Raw genomic sequence first — 13,321 nt, 5'->3', positions numbered from 1 at the left:
CACAAAAATCCTCAATAAAACTTAGAAATTGAATTTGTCTATTTTTTAAATTAAATGTTTTTAATTTATTTATTTTTAATTGAAGGATAATTGCTTTACAGTATCGTGTTGGCTTCTGCCCAACATCAACATGAATCACCCATAGGTATACATACGTCCCCTCCCTCTTGAAATATAAAATTATATACCACAACCAAGTGAGATTTATTCCAGGTATGCAAGGCTGGTTCCTTATTCAAAAACCAAATATATATATATATATATATATATATATATATATATAAAATAACAGATTACAGAAGAAAAATCATATAATTATATCAATTGATGAAGGAAAAGCATTTAACAAAATTCAATAGGCATTCATGATTAAAAACTCAGCAAACTAGTTTCTGCTGATGAGAACTTTCTCAACTAGATAAAAGCATCCACAAAAAATTTTCAGTTAATATCATACTTAATGGTAAAACACTGAATGCTTTCTTCCCAAAATTGGGAGAAGGTAAAGTTGTCCTCTGTCTCTGCTTTCATAGTTACCTCAAAAGGATCACAGTCTTAAATGGAAAATGAAAAATTATAAAACTTTAAGAAAAAAATAAAAGGAGGAAATCTTTGGGACCTAGGGCTAGGATAAGAGTTCCTAGACTTGACCCCAAAACAATAATCTCTAAAAGTAATATTTGATAAATTGGACCTCACAACAATTAAAAACTTTTGCTCTGCAAAAGACTCTGTTAAGAGAATGAAAAGATCAGCTACAGGCTGGAAGAACATATTTACAAATCACACATCTGAAAGACTCTCAACACTCAACAGTTTAAATTAAACAATTCAACTAGAAAACAAGCAGAAAACATGAACCAATATTTCACCAAAGAGGATATACATTTGACATATAAGCATATGAAAAGATGTTGAAATCACTTTCTATTAGAAATATGCAAGGTTAAACTACAATAAGATATCAATACACACCTTAACAGAATAGATAACTAAAATTAAAAACAGTGGCCAGAAACTGGATCACTCATACATTACTGGTATAAATATAAAATTATACCACCACTCTGGAAAAGTTTGGCAGTTTAAAAAAAAAAAATCTAAATATGCAACTACCATACGACTCTTTGGCATTTATCCCAGAGAAATGAAAAGTTATGTTTACACAAAAACAGATTCAAGAATGTTTACAACAGCTATATTCATAATAGTTAAAAATGGAAAAAAAATAGTTAAAAATGGGAAACTTCAATGAACGAGTGGTTAAGCAAACTGTGGGACATCCCTACCCTGGAATACTACTCAGCCATTAAAAAGGAAGGACTGTTGATTCATTAAACAACCTAGATGAATCTCAGAGAATTATATTGAGTTAAAAGAATAAAAGCCATTCTCAAGGGGTTACAAACTATACAATTCCATTTATATAACAAATATAAACTTATAAATAATAAATAAAATTGAAACAATGTAATTACAGAGATGAAGAATAGGTTAGTGGTTGCCAGAGGTTAAGCATGGGATTGGAGTAGAAGACAGGGGAGTGGATATAGTTACAAACAGAGAACACTTGGGAGCCTTGTGATGATGGAACAATGGTGTATCCTGATTGTAACGGTAGTTGTACAAATCTATGCATGTGATAAAGTTGCTCAGAAGTACACACACATACACAATTGAGTGTATGAAAACTGGTGAAGCCTAAATAAGTTCTGTGGATTGCCCAATGCCAATTTCCCAGTTTTGAATCTTGTACTCTAGTTATACAAGACATCAGCTTTGGGAGAAATTGGAAGGAGGACCTCCCTGTACATTTGCTTTATGCAACTTCCTGCGAATCTGTAATTATTTCTAAATTAGAAATTAAAGAAAATAAACTAAACTATTTTTACAAAGGATGAAACACTCAGGAGAGGAGGTTGGGTGGGTCTTTCACTTTTAACTTTGTACATTTCTATAACTGGTTGATGTGTATATATCATAAAAATTCAGACCTCAGGAGAAAAAATTCAGAGTGATGGGTTGCATTCCTAGAATTTCTGATTCAGTGGATCTGGAGTAGAGCTTATGACTTTGTACTTCTAATTGGTTCCAAGGTCTGGAGTCCACCCTTTCAGAATTACAGAATAAAGTAAGTAGGAAATCAGTTCAGTCCTTGCTTGTTTGGTCTGATCTAAAAGTGCTTGTTAATCTGTTGGTTAGATAGCTGTAGAAACTAATCTGAGCTCTCATTTCAAATTTCACAGAGGTTGTTCATCTCAAATAGACAAATGTAGACAAGCATCAGTTCAGATCAAAATGTCTTTTATCTCAAACAAATGGCTGCTCAACCCAGTCCTAGAAAATAAATGTTAATAAAAATAAAATAGAATAAAATCGGTTTGTAAAGGGAGATATCCCCATCTAATCTGTATCTTAAAATGAATCAATCCTTCTAAAATGTCAGGCAAAAGCAGTCTGTATGAAAAATCTCCTGTTCCACCAGGTAATTCAAAGCTTCATATTTTTATATCAACTACCCACAGGAAAGAAGGACACCCACCATCCCCCAGAGGGAAAAGCTTGAGTGTAGCTCAGTGAATAAAATGTTATTTTCTTTTTCAGTTCTTTTCTCAGTCACATTTCATGCCCTCTTCTCAGAATGTTTATCACCACCATGAGTCATATTTCTGTTTGACTATCTGGCAAGTGACTCCCTGCTGAATGGGCAGGGGAGAAGCCCCATAAATCAGAGACCTTCAGTCCACAGGCAGCCTCCCAGCCAGCAGTGGGACCCTCACATATGCTTCAAAGCTAAGTACTTCAAGCAGCCCTCTTAAAAATAGAGATCCAGTTACTCAGAGCTGGAGGGCATTAGAAACATGCCCAAATTCCCAAGTGAGTGGCACGTTGAGGGACTGTGAATGGTTCCCTTGACCTCCCAAGAGCCCTGATCAGTGCTGACCCCATGAATTCAAGGGAAGCATAACCTGTTTGCAACCCTCGCCTTCTGTGATGTGAGGACGAGGTTCTCACTGGGACATCTGCAGGTGGAAATAAAATACAAAATCATGGGTCTGTAATTATCAGTAAGAGATCTTGATAATTCAATATGTTAGCAAGTTCAGCATGTCTGGGGTACTTCTAAAAATAACAATTTGGAGCATGAACCAATTCTTCTAATTATTCCTATGTTCTTAACACTCAGAGTTCCTCAGATGCCAGCAGCAGCATCACTTGGCATCTTCTGCAAGCCAAGACTCTTCAGATCCACCCAGACCCAACCCATCAGAATCTGCATGTTTACAAGATCCCAGGTGATCCACGGACACAGTGAAGTTTGCGTGGCGCCAGGGCCAAGGTAACACACACCTGCGGATTACAGTGAGGCAGCTGCTGAGAAAGGAGGGGCTACAGCAGCAGGGATCTCACGAGTGGCGGAGTCACCACCATGAACCCTGCAAGACCACACTGGAAAATTAAGCCATGTGCAGTTCCAACTTGAATGATCAGGAAAACTGCTGTACTCTGTAACATTCCGCCCTCCTAAAATGCCCCCCAAAGACTAGAAAGCTCAGTCCTAAATTCAAACCTCACACCTTTTCAGAGAAGCACTAATTCAACCTCACTTACCATTCCCTAATTGAATTTCTTCTTTCCCAAATAACTAGGAGTTGGACGGTTTGCAGAGGTTTCTTGTTGGGAGAAGTTTGGAATAACTGAATAAAATTGCAGGTGAGATATTCTGGAAAGACTGAAAAATTTATCAGAGAATCATTATGAATTATTGCTTGTTCTTTGCTTTCGAACTTCTTGTCCTTAGAGCTGAAACCATAGACATTCACCAAGGAGAGAGGTTCACAGGCTGAGAGGGTCTAGAGAGAGAGATCTTTTTTTTTTTTTTTCCCTATTATTTTTATTAGTTGGAGGCTAATTACTTTACAATATTGTAGTGGTTTTTGCCATACATTGACATGAATCAGCCATGGATTTACATGTGTTCCCCATCCTGAACCCCCCTCCCACCTCCCTCCCCATCCCATCCCTCTGGGTCATCCCAGTGCACCAGCCCCGAGCACTTGTCTCATGCATCCCACCTGGACTGGCGATCTGTTTCACACTTGATGATATACATGTTTCGATGCTATTCTCTCAGATCATCCCACCCTTGCCTTCTCCCATAGAGTCCAAAAGTCTGTTCTGTACATCTGTGTCTCTTTTTCTGTCTTACATATAGGGTTATCATTACCATCTTTCTAAATTCCATATATATGCATTAGTATACTGTATTGGTGTTTTTCTTTCTGGCTGACTTCACTCTGTATAATGGGCTCCAGTTTTATCCATCTCATTAGAACTGATTCAAATGAATTCTTTTTAATGGCTGAGTAATATTCCATGGTATATATGTACCACAGCTTCCTTATCCATTTGTCTGCTGATGGGCATCTAGGTTGCTTCCATGTCCTGGCTATTATAAACAGTGCTGCGATGAACATTGGGGTGCACGTATCTCTTTCAGATCTGGTTTCCTCCGTGTGTATGCCCAGGAGTGGGATTGCTGGGTCATATGGCAGTTCTATTTCCAGTTTTTTAAGAAATCTCCTCACTGTTCTCCATAGTGGCTGTACTAGTTTGCATTCCCACCAACAGTGTAAGAGGGTTCCCTTTTCTCCACACCCTCTCCAGCATTTATTGCTTGTAGACTTTTGGATAGCAGCCATTCTGACTGGCGTGTAATGGTACCTCATTGAGGTTTTGATTTGCATTTCTAGAGAGACAGATCTTATTGGACTTAATAGAGGGTGGTGTTTAGAAAACTTCTTTCAATCTTACATTATATGAACCTTTATGTAATCATAAATTATCATAGTAATCATAAGTATGGCTAAAGTTTAGGTTTTACACACAGTTTCATCACTCAATTTAAAACATTTTATCTAATTATACAAATATTTTTAAAATACATATTAAATAATGAATTTGATACTGGCTTGGGGTAACCATGCAATACCTTTTTATTTTGATGTGATATTCTTTTGATAAGAAGATAAATTAGTCGTTTCTCATCAACGACTAATTTTACAGTATTGTGTCAAATACTGGAGGAGATAAGGAAGGAGTGAAGGGTGGGTGGATCAGACTTGGGGGGAAAGAGAAGAAAAACAGGAACAGAAGAAACATTAAAAAATAAGAAAGATCCTCAAAAATATACTTATTAAAAGATGTATTCAATGAACAGTGAAGAGTTTTTGGAAATTATGATCCCTGAAATTTTTTTAAAGTAGTAGAATGGTTGGAAGATAAAGTTGAGAAAAATTCCCAGCAATCAGATTTTTAAAATAAACATATGACTGTGGAAAAAGTAAGATGAAAAATTCAGATAACCTGTTTGGAAAGTTTATCTTTTGATCATAGCTGCTTCACAAAGAAAGAATGAAGAAAGAGGTGGGGAGGAAATCATTGACGCTAAAACTGGAAAAGAACACAGTGGAGAAAGACATGGGGTTCCATATATGAGGGCTTTTCAAGTATCTAGCATAGTAAGTGAAAAAAAGGGTGATATCAAAGCTCATAATCATAAAATTTCAGAACTCTGGAAACAGGAAAGGAAATCCCCCAAATTTGGGCCACATAACAAAGGATAGCATAGGAAATGTTAACAGCAAAATTGGAAACAAGAAGACATCAGAGCAATGCCTCCAAAGTACTGAAGGAAAGTCATTTGCATATAAGAGTTGTATTCTCAGATGAACTGCTGATCAAATGTAAAGACAGATTAAAACATTTGTGGAAATGCAAAGATCAAACAAGATGATCTCCTCTGACTTTTTGTATTAGGAAGCCAATAGACTAGAGGCTTACTGCTCAAAGGGTAGTACCACACAAACGGGTGGTAAAACGAGAAGAGAAGGTTTGGAATCCAGTGCAGAAAGAGGCACAAGGAATCTACATGCTGAATGCAAAGGGAGCTATGCGGCTACAGCTGTGAGGCAGTCTAGACTGTGGTAAGTTGAAAGGAGGATTCTGGAAGGGGATGTATCCAAGAAAATGTGTACTTGATTTATTTGATTGTAGTCAGAGAGAATTTACCCCTTTGTCCAAGATTTGGGGATAAGCTAGAACAAAAAACAGAAAACTAAGCAAATGAAAGAGAGTATTAATTCAGGGAAAACAACAAAGAAGATAATAATGGAAATATCATACCATGTGGCTCATAGGCAGGAAGCTGATGAAAGCCAAACTCCATCATTAGTGGTAGGAAACTAATCTCAGATGGTAAAGAATCTGCCTGCAATGTGGGAGACCTGGATTCGATCCCTGGGTTGTGAAGATCCCCTGGAGGAGGGCATGGCAACCCGCTCCAGTATTCTTGCCTGGAGAATCCCCATGGACAGAGGAGCCTGGCGGGCTACAGTCCATGGGGGTTGCAAAGAGTCAGACAGGACAGAGCAATGAAGCACACAGCACATGGACTGTAGTCCTCCAGGGGATCTCCCCAATCCAGGGAGTGGACCCAGTTCTCCCGCGTTGCAGGCAGATTCTTTACCGTCTGAGCCACAAGGGAAGCCCAAGAATACTGGAGAGGGTAACCTAGTCCTTCTCCAGGGGAATTCCCAACCCAGGAATCGAACCTGGGTCTCCTGCATTGTAGGCAGATTCCTTACCAGCTGAGCTACTAGGGAAGCCCTAAAGAGTCGGACAAGACTGAGCGACCAGGCACAGCACAAAGCTGGAAAAAAAGCATTTTAAATTGAGGTGTAGTCAATATGGACTCCCAGGTGGCTCAGTAGTAAAGAATCCACTGCCAAGCAGATGAAGGTTTGATCTCTGGGTTAGGAAGATCTCCTGGAGAAGGAAATGGCAACCCACTCTAGTATTCTTGCTGAGAAATCCCATGGACAGAGGAGCCTGGCCAGCTACAGTCCATGGAGTTGCAAAGAGGTGGACCAACTTAGCGACTAAACAACAAACAAAACTTGGTTGATGTACAATATTGTATGTTTCAACTGTACAATATAGTGATTCACAAATTTTAAAGCCTATATTGCACTTATAAACATTGGCTGTATTTCCCGTGTTGTCCAATGTGTCCTGTAGCTTATTTATTTTATATACCATAGCTTGCGTTTCTTAATCCCCTACCCCTACCTTGCCCCTTCCTCCTTCCCTCTCCCTACTGGTGAGCACCTTTGTTCTCTACATCTGTGAATCTGTGTCTTTTTTGTTATCATCACAAGTTTGTTTTATTTTTTAGATTCCACATATAAGAGATATAGTATAGTATTTGTCTTTCTCTGATGACTTATTTCACTTGCAAAATACTCACTAAATCCATCCGCACTGCTGCAAATGGCAAAATTTCATTCTTTTTATGGCTGAGTATTCCAGTGTATATGTATGCACCATATCTTCTTTATGCAGTCCTCTATTGATGGGCACGGGTTGCTTCCATATCTTGGCAATTGTGAGTAATGCTGCTAGGATCACTGGGGTGCGTGTATCTTTTCAAATTAGTGTTTTCATTTTGAAAAAAAATTTTAAGAGTAGTGTAAGGATATTATTCAGAAACATAACCACAAATAATAGAACAAATTAGAAGAGTTACAGGTGGGTGCCTCTGGAGAGGACTCAGGAGGGAAAAGTTGAGTCAGGGGCCGCAGTTCTCAATTTTAAGCCTCCAAATATTTTGCCTTTTTAAACTGTTATTTATGTACATCTTTACAAGAGTTTAAAAAAATAAAAGGATTAAAATAAGTAGAATCAAGATATAAAAATAAATTTTAGAATCAGATGCATGTATGATAGTGAATGTGTATTTCAAATTTAATGAAAAAACCTCACTAAATAATCTTTCAAGTCTTGTCATTTCAAGATAATATACCTTTTAAGGAAGAACAATCAGAGGACTGTGATCAAATGATATTGCCTCAGTATTTTAAAAAGTGGTTTTTAAGGTAGTTTCAATTATGTGGTGGTGCAGTTAGTAAAGAATTCACCTGCCAATGAAGGAGACGCAAGAGATGAGGGTTTGAGCCCTGGGTTGGGAAGATCCCCTGGAGGAGGAAATGGCAACCCACTCCAGTATTCTTGCCTGGAAAAGTCCATGGACAGAGGAACCTGGCAGGCCACAGTCCATGGAGTCGCAAAGAGTCGGACACAACTGAGGACATACACACATGCACAACTGTGTTAAGTATACACACTTATACTTCAAAATAAGTGTGTTGTATTCTTCTTTATTACGTATATCAATCACTCTTTCCCAAGTATATGTTCATCCTTATGAGTATTTAGAAACAACACTGGTTAAGCACAAGATCTTCAGTCCTCAGAGATTTAAAAAATTCATTCCCCATGTTTTCCAGATGTCTATGTGGTAGAATTCATCATTGATTTCTTTTCAACTCACTATTTGAATAGTTTTTCCCATCTGTAAATATGAATATCTCCAAACAGAGGCTCACAACATATTTCAGCTAAGACACAAACATTTCCATGGGACAGAAAACTGCACTTTATTCAAACAACAGATTAGGGATGAAATAGTGGTTTTAAGGTTGTTCTTGACATTTAAAAAAGCCTGAAGTATTTTTATCCCATTGCTGCCTGTTGTTTCTCTAGATACCTAATAACTTTGAAGAGAAGATCCTAGCATATTATATATACTGAAACCCTGTCCAATGCAAAGTGATATTTTTCTTTCTATTTTTCATTTCTGAATGCTGGCTCCAGTCAACAATATAATCATTTTCTCTTATTGATTTTCTTATAAAATGTGTCCTTGTTAGATTCATTGATGACTATACATTACTGAGGCACCTGATAAAATTTCATTGTTATTACCACCACACAGGAAATGCTTTATGCTGGATGAAAATAACTACTTCTCAAGAAGAAGGTGAAACTAGGCATAATGCAAAATTCCAGAGAATGGCATCCGTACCCAAAAACTAATCATCAGGAATTGCTACCCTCAAATCAATTCAATATCATTCTCCACTAAGATGTACTGTATCACTCCAGCTTGACCTGGGTTTTTTGGCTAAAAAGAGAAAAAAAAAAGATGAGTTTTCTCACTTTAAACACTTAACAATTTAAGCTCTTCAAAAGAATTCTGATGCTCTCATGACTAGCCTGGGCAGTGCACCTCCTAAATCACTCTGGATAGTTTTCAGTGGCCTGTATCTGATTAACTTGAATTGATTTGGGCTAGAAGATTTGTTAAAACAACTGAAGTCAAATAGTGACTTTGTACTTGCAGGGTTGAATAATATATAGCCCATATTATATATGTATGTACATATATATATATATATATATATATAACCCAAGTTCTTTTTCCTTTTGTATTTGGGGTATCAAAATAAATTATTATATCACTGAATTCTCCTATTTACTGAGAAATGCTGAAGTAGTCTCTTTTATTTTGCCAGAATTATAGGCTTCCTGAAATTCCTAAAGCACCACACTGACAAAAACAACAAAAGATACATTTACTTAAGTTTATTCAAAGGTTATGGATTATTCCTAGGAGGTCCAACTTAAAAGGAAAATAGAATGTTAAAACTTGAAAATCTGACAGGACATACCCTTACATGATAATTTATTTTTCAGTTAAATTCCATCTAAGCCTGTGCTGTTCCTTATAGAGATACTGTTCCAAAAAATAAAGTTAAATTTTCTTCTTGGTGGGAAATGGTTTCTAAAATCAATTTCTTATTTAAAATTAGAATGTTAATTCCAAATAATGAAAGTATTCCGAACCCCACATAGATCTGATAACAGCAAATTTATGAATCAATCTTTCATACTGAATTTTAATTTTAAAAATTAAGACACTTAAAGCTAGCACTTTCTGCATAAAATATGGCATATTGTACTGCAACACTTCCTCACTCAGTCTAATCTGAATAAGAGATTATTTTCAATCAACATCATTTCATTTCCTAACCTATGCATAAGAACTCTAATTAGGTATTACTAATAAGAGATTAGGGCTTCCCAGGTGGCGCTAGTGATAAAGAACCCACCTGCTAATGCAGGAGACATAATGAGACTCAGGTTCAATCCCTGGATTGGGAAGATCCCTTAGAGGAGGGCAGGGCAATCCACTCCAGTATTCTTGCCTGGGGGATCCCATGGTCAGACAGCCTGGTGAGCTACAGTCCATAAGTTCTCAAAGAGTTGGACACGACTTAAGCAACTTAGCACACATGTATGCAATAAGAGATTATTTACGGACCTGATTGACAAATAGAGAAATAATTCATAATTAGCATGATAACTGCACAAGACGGGCTGTTCTCTTAGACTTAAAATAGCACCTGCACTAAACTGTCCTTTGTAGATTATTTATTTGCTTAAAAAATCCTTTCTCCAGCCGAGAGGTAAGAGCTCAATTCTTGTCTCCTTTATCAGAGCTCTTCTGACTAAGGAGGTTTCCCTACATCGACTACATTCTCCAACAACCTGACTTTGCTCCTGATTACCCTGTTTTCTTTGGCTTCAAAAGGAGCAAGTTATTCATCTATTTGCAAGCCTCAGTTTTTCCATTTGAAAAATGGGGCCAAGGGTCTGTACAGGTTCAAGTGAATCAAGTGCTCAAATCAAATCCGACCCTAAGAAAGATGACCAGGCAGATAGCCATTTTCTCTGTAAATCATTTTGAGGGAGTTCTAACCACAATAACATTCCATTTGGCCACTGTATTAAATGTGTAAACAAAGCTACTCTTTTAGGTCTTTCTGTAAAATATGCACTGAGGGACTTATAAACAGCATATTTTTATTCATTAAATCATTTTTAAAATAGGCTGTGAATGAGAACTTAAGAGTGCTTAAGAAAATATTATTCATTCTGCAAAGCTTACTACAGCCCAGAACGCAAACTGGTCACTTGGGACTATTTTAAAGCTACAAGCAGAAGGACACAGCAGTCACTGGCTTCCTCCCTCTGTGACAAGCCAGACCTTCTCAGACTTGGCCTGGGCACTCCTCAGCTGGGTTGGGCCATCCACCCGGGCTGGTGCAGCCTCCACGTGACCAAGATCTTTGATGTGAACAAGGCAGAAAATCACAAAACTAAAAACAAATCTGCTGTTAAGGGGGGGGAAATGTACTTTGCTTTCCAGATTTTATTTTAAAACATTTATTCAGGCTTCTCTATGATTTCAAGCCCCACAGCCCAAAGGCATTAAACTGTATTGAAGCTTAATGGCCTGAAAAGTTTCCTTTTGAATAACAGCACATTCAGTTACCAAGGGGGGAGGGGTGGGCATCTGCAACTAATCTGAAAATTCCATTTCTGATCCTGGACTTTGAGGACATAAAAATAGCCAGCAAGAACACTTTCAAATCACACAGGGGAGAATATGACTTCTGGGAGCTGGGTTTCTATACCGATGCCTGGTTAAGAGAATTTTCCATTAGTGAAGAATGACCTTTAATATAGAGAGGTTTAGATGAGCATCAAGAAGAAAAAAAATAAGCTACATATGCTTCTCCAGACTCTGTTCTCACTAAGTGATTCACTTACTGTAGAGGAAAATTCTAGGAGCTTTCATTGTACAGATAAGATGGGGAACTTGTTTCTAGACCAGTAGGCTCCCAACAGGAATGAGATACTGGGTACAGGTAGAAATTTAAATTTTAAAAAATGTGTCTGTTGGACCCAGATCATCTTTAACTTTTTGTTTGTTATTGAAGGTACATGTAACAGCATCCCCTTAAATAAACTAATGTACCTGTGTTGTGGTACTGAAGTCAATCCAGAGACAACTCTAGACACCATACCTGAGGCACAGTGAAATGGTTCCAAATCTTAGTCTGTAAAGGAATCCTTTGAATGCTGAGGGCATGGCCACCCCAACTACAGGAACCTTACTTATCAACAATAGCTCTACCCATTGGCTTTCTGCTATTGAGTTCTGTTCTTTTTCCTCTCATAAAAAAATGTACTATTGTATATCACCAATAACAGGGCAAAAAGAAAGGTACAAACAGATGAGTCCTGTGCAAATCTTTATTATCAATTTCACTGCAAAATATGTATACTTTGCATTTTGCAAAACAGATTTTGACATGATCATGTTGCATGAGATGGCCTATTTATTATGGTAGCATAGATTATCTCAGGAACAGAGATGGAGAAATGCTCACTATCAAAGTGGATGTTTTTAATATTAACTTCAGTCTGCTATTTTTGAAGAGCTATTTTTGTCAGCCATACAAACAGGATATCAAGAACAACTTTCTTTTGTTGATAGAGTGTCAGTGTTTCCTCTTTTGTTAATTGAGTGTCAGTAAGTTGCCTGAATCGTTATTTAGCAAAAAGAAGAAGGTCAACTCTGAGAAATACGGATTCTTTTCTAAACTTCAGGATGTTCCAAGAAGACGGAATAACAAAAACTGCTATTTGAGGATTTGAAAAATGTATTTTTAAAGATCTAGATGACTTAACATTTCAAAATAAGGAAGAATCTCCATCTTCCAAAAAATGTGCTATCACATGAAAGGATTCCAATGATCATTGCCAATAGGCACTGAATTTAAACAGTTTTTGTTTTTAAAAAATTTACATTTTCTTGAGGTTTAATATATCAATTTTATTGAGATATAATTGACATATAATATATTAGTTTCAGGTTTACAACATAATAATTCAATATATGTATATTACAAAGTGATCACAACATCTAGCTAACATCCATCACCACACATTGTTACAATATTTTTTCTTATGATAAGAACTTTCAAAATCTACTCTCTCAGCAACTTTCAGATACACAATACACATTGTTAACTATAGTCACCATGCTGTACATTATATCCTCATGATTTATTTTTTATACCCAGAAATGTATATCTTAATATGTTTTACTTTAAAGATAAAATGCCTACCAAAGCTGTTTAAGTCTCAAAAAAAAAAAACTAAAAACAATTAATATGGTCAGTTTGCTTGTAGGTAACAACTGTATCCTTTCCTCAGGACCTTTCCTCCTAGCTCAGGTGGCCAAGCCCTCACTGCCTCAAAAGTCCTTCTGTTATAAACTCTCACATCTCTTGGAGACCCTTATCATAACTGTATTAAATAATTAATTATACATTTCTGGGTTTGAGATGTTGTAGATTGACTTTTCTGTTCCCCTACATCACTTCTGAAAACTACCCACACAACAGTATGTGAAACAAGAAACAACAAACACAAGCTCCATCTCTGCTGAGCCTAGGAGTCATCTGAAACCCTGTCACGATTATGTACACATGCAAAGCTGGTGGAAAGGTTAAAGCTAACTGCCTGCAGAGAGACGTACTGAAGAGAAGCCAGCTAATAGAATGCC

This window comes from Cervus canadensis, chromosome 15 (genome assembly GCF_019320065.1).
Source record: "Cervus canadensis isolate Bull #8, Minnesota chromosome 15, ASM1932006v1, whole genome shotgun sequence".
NCBI lineage: Eukaryota > Metazoa > Chordata > Mammalia > Artiodactyla > Cervidae > Cervus > Cervus canadensis.
This window is presented reverse-complemented; position numbering follows the sequence as displayed.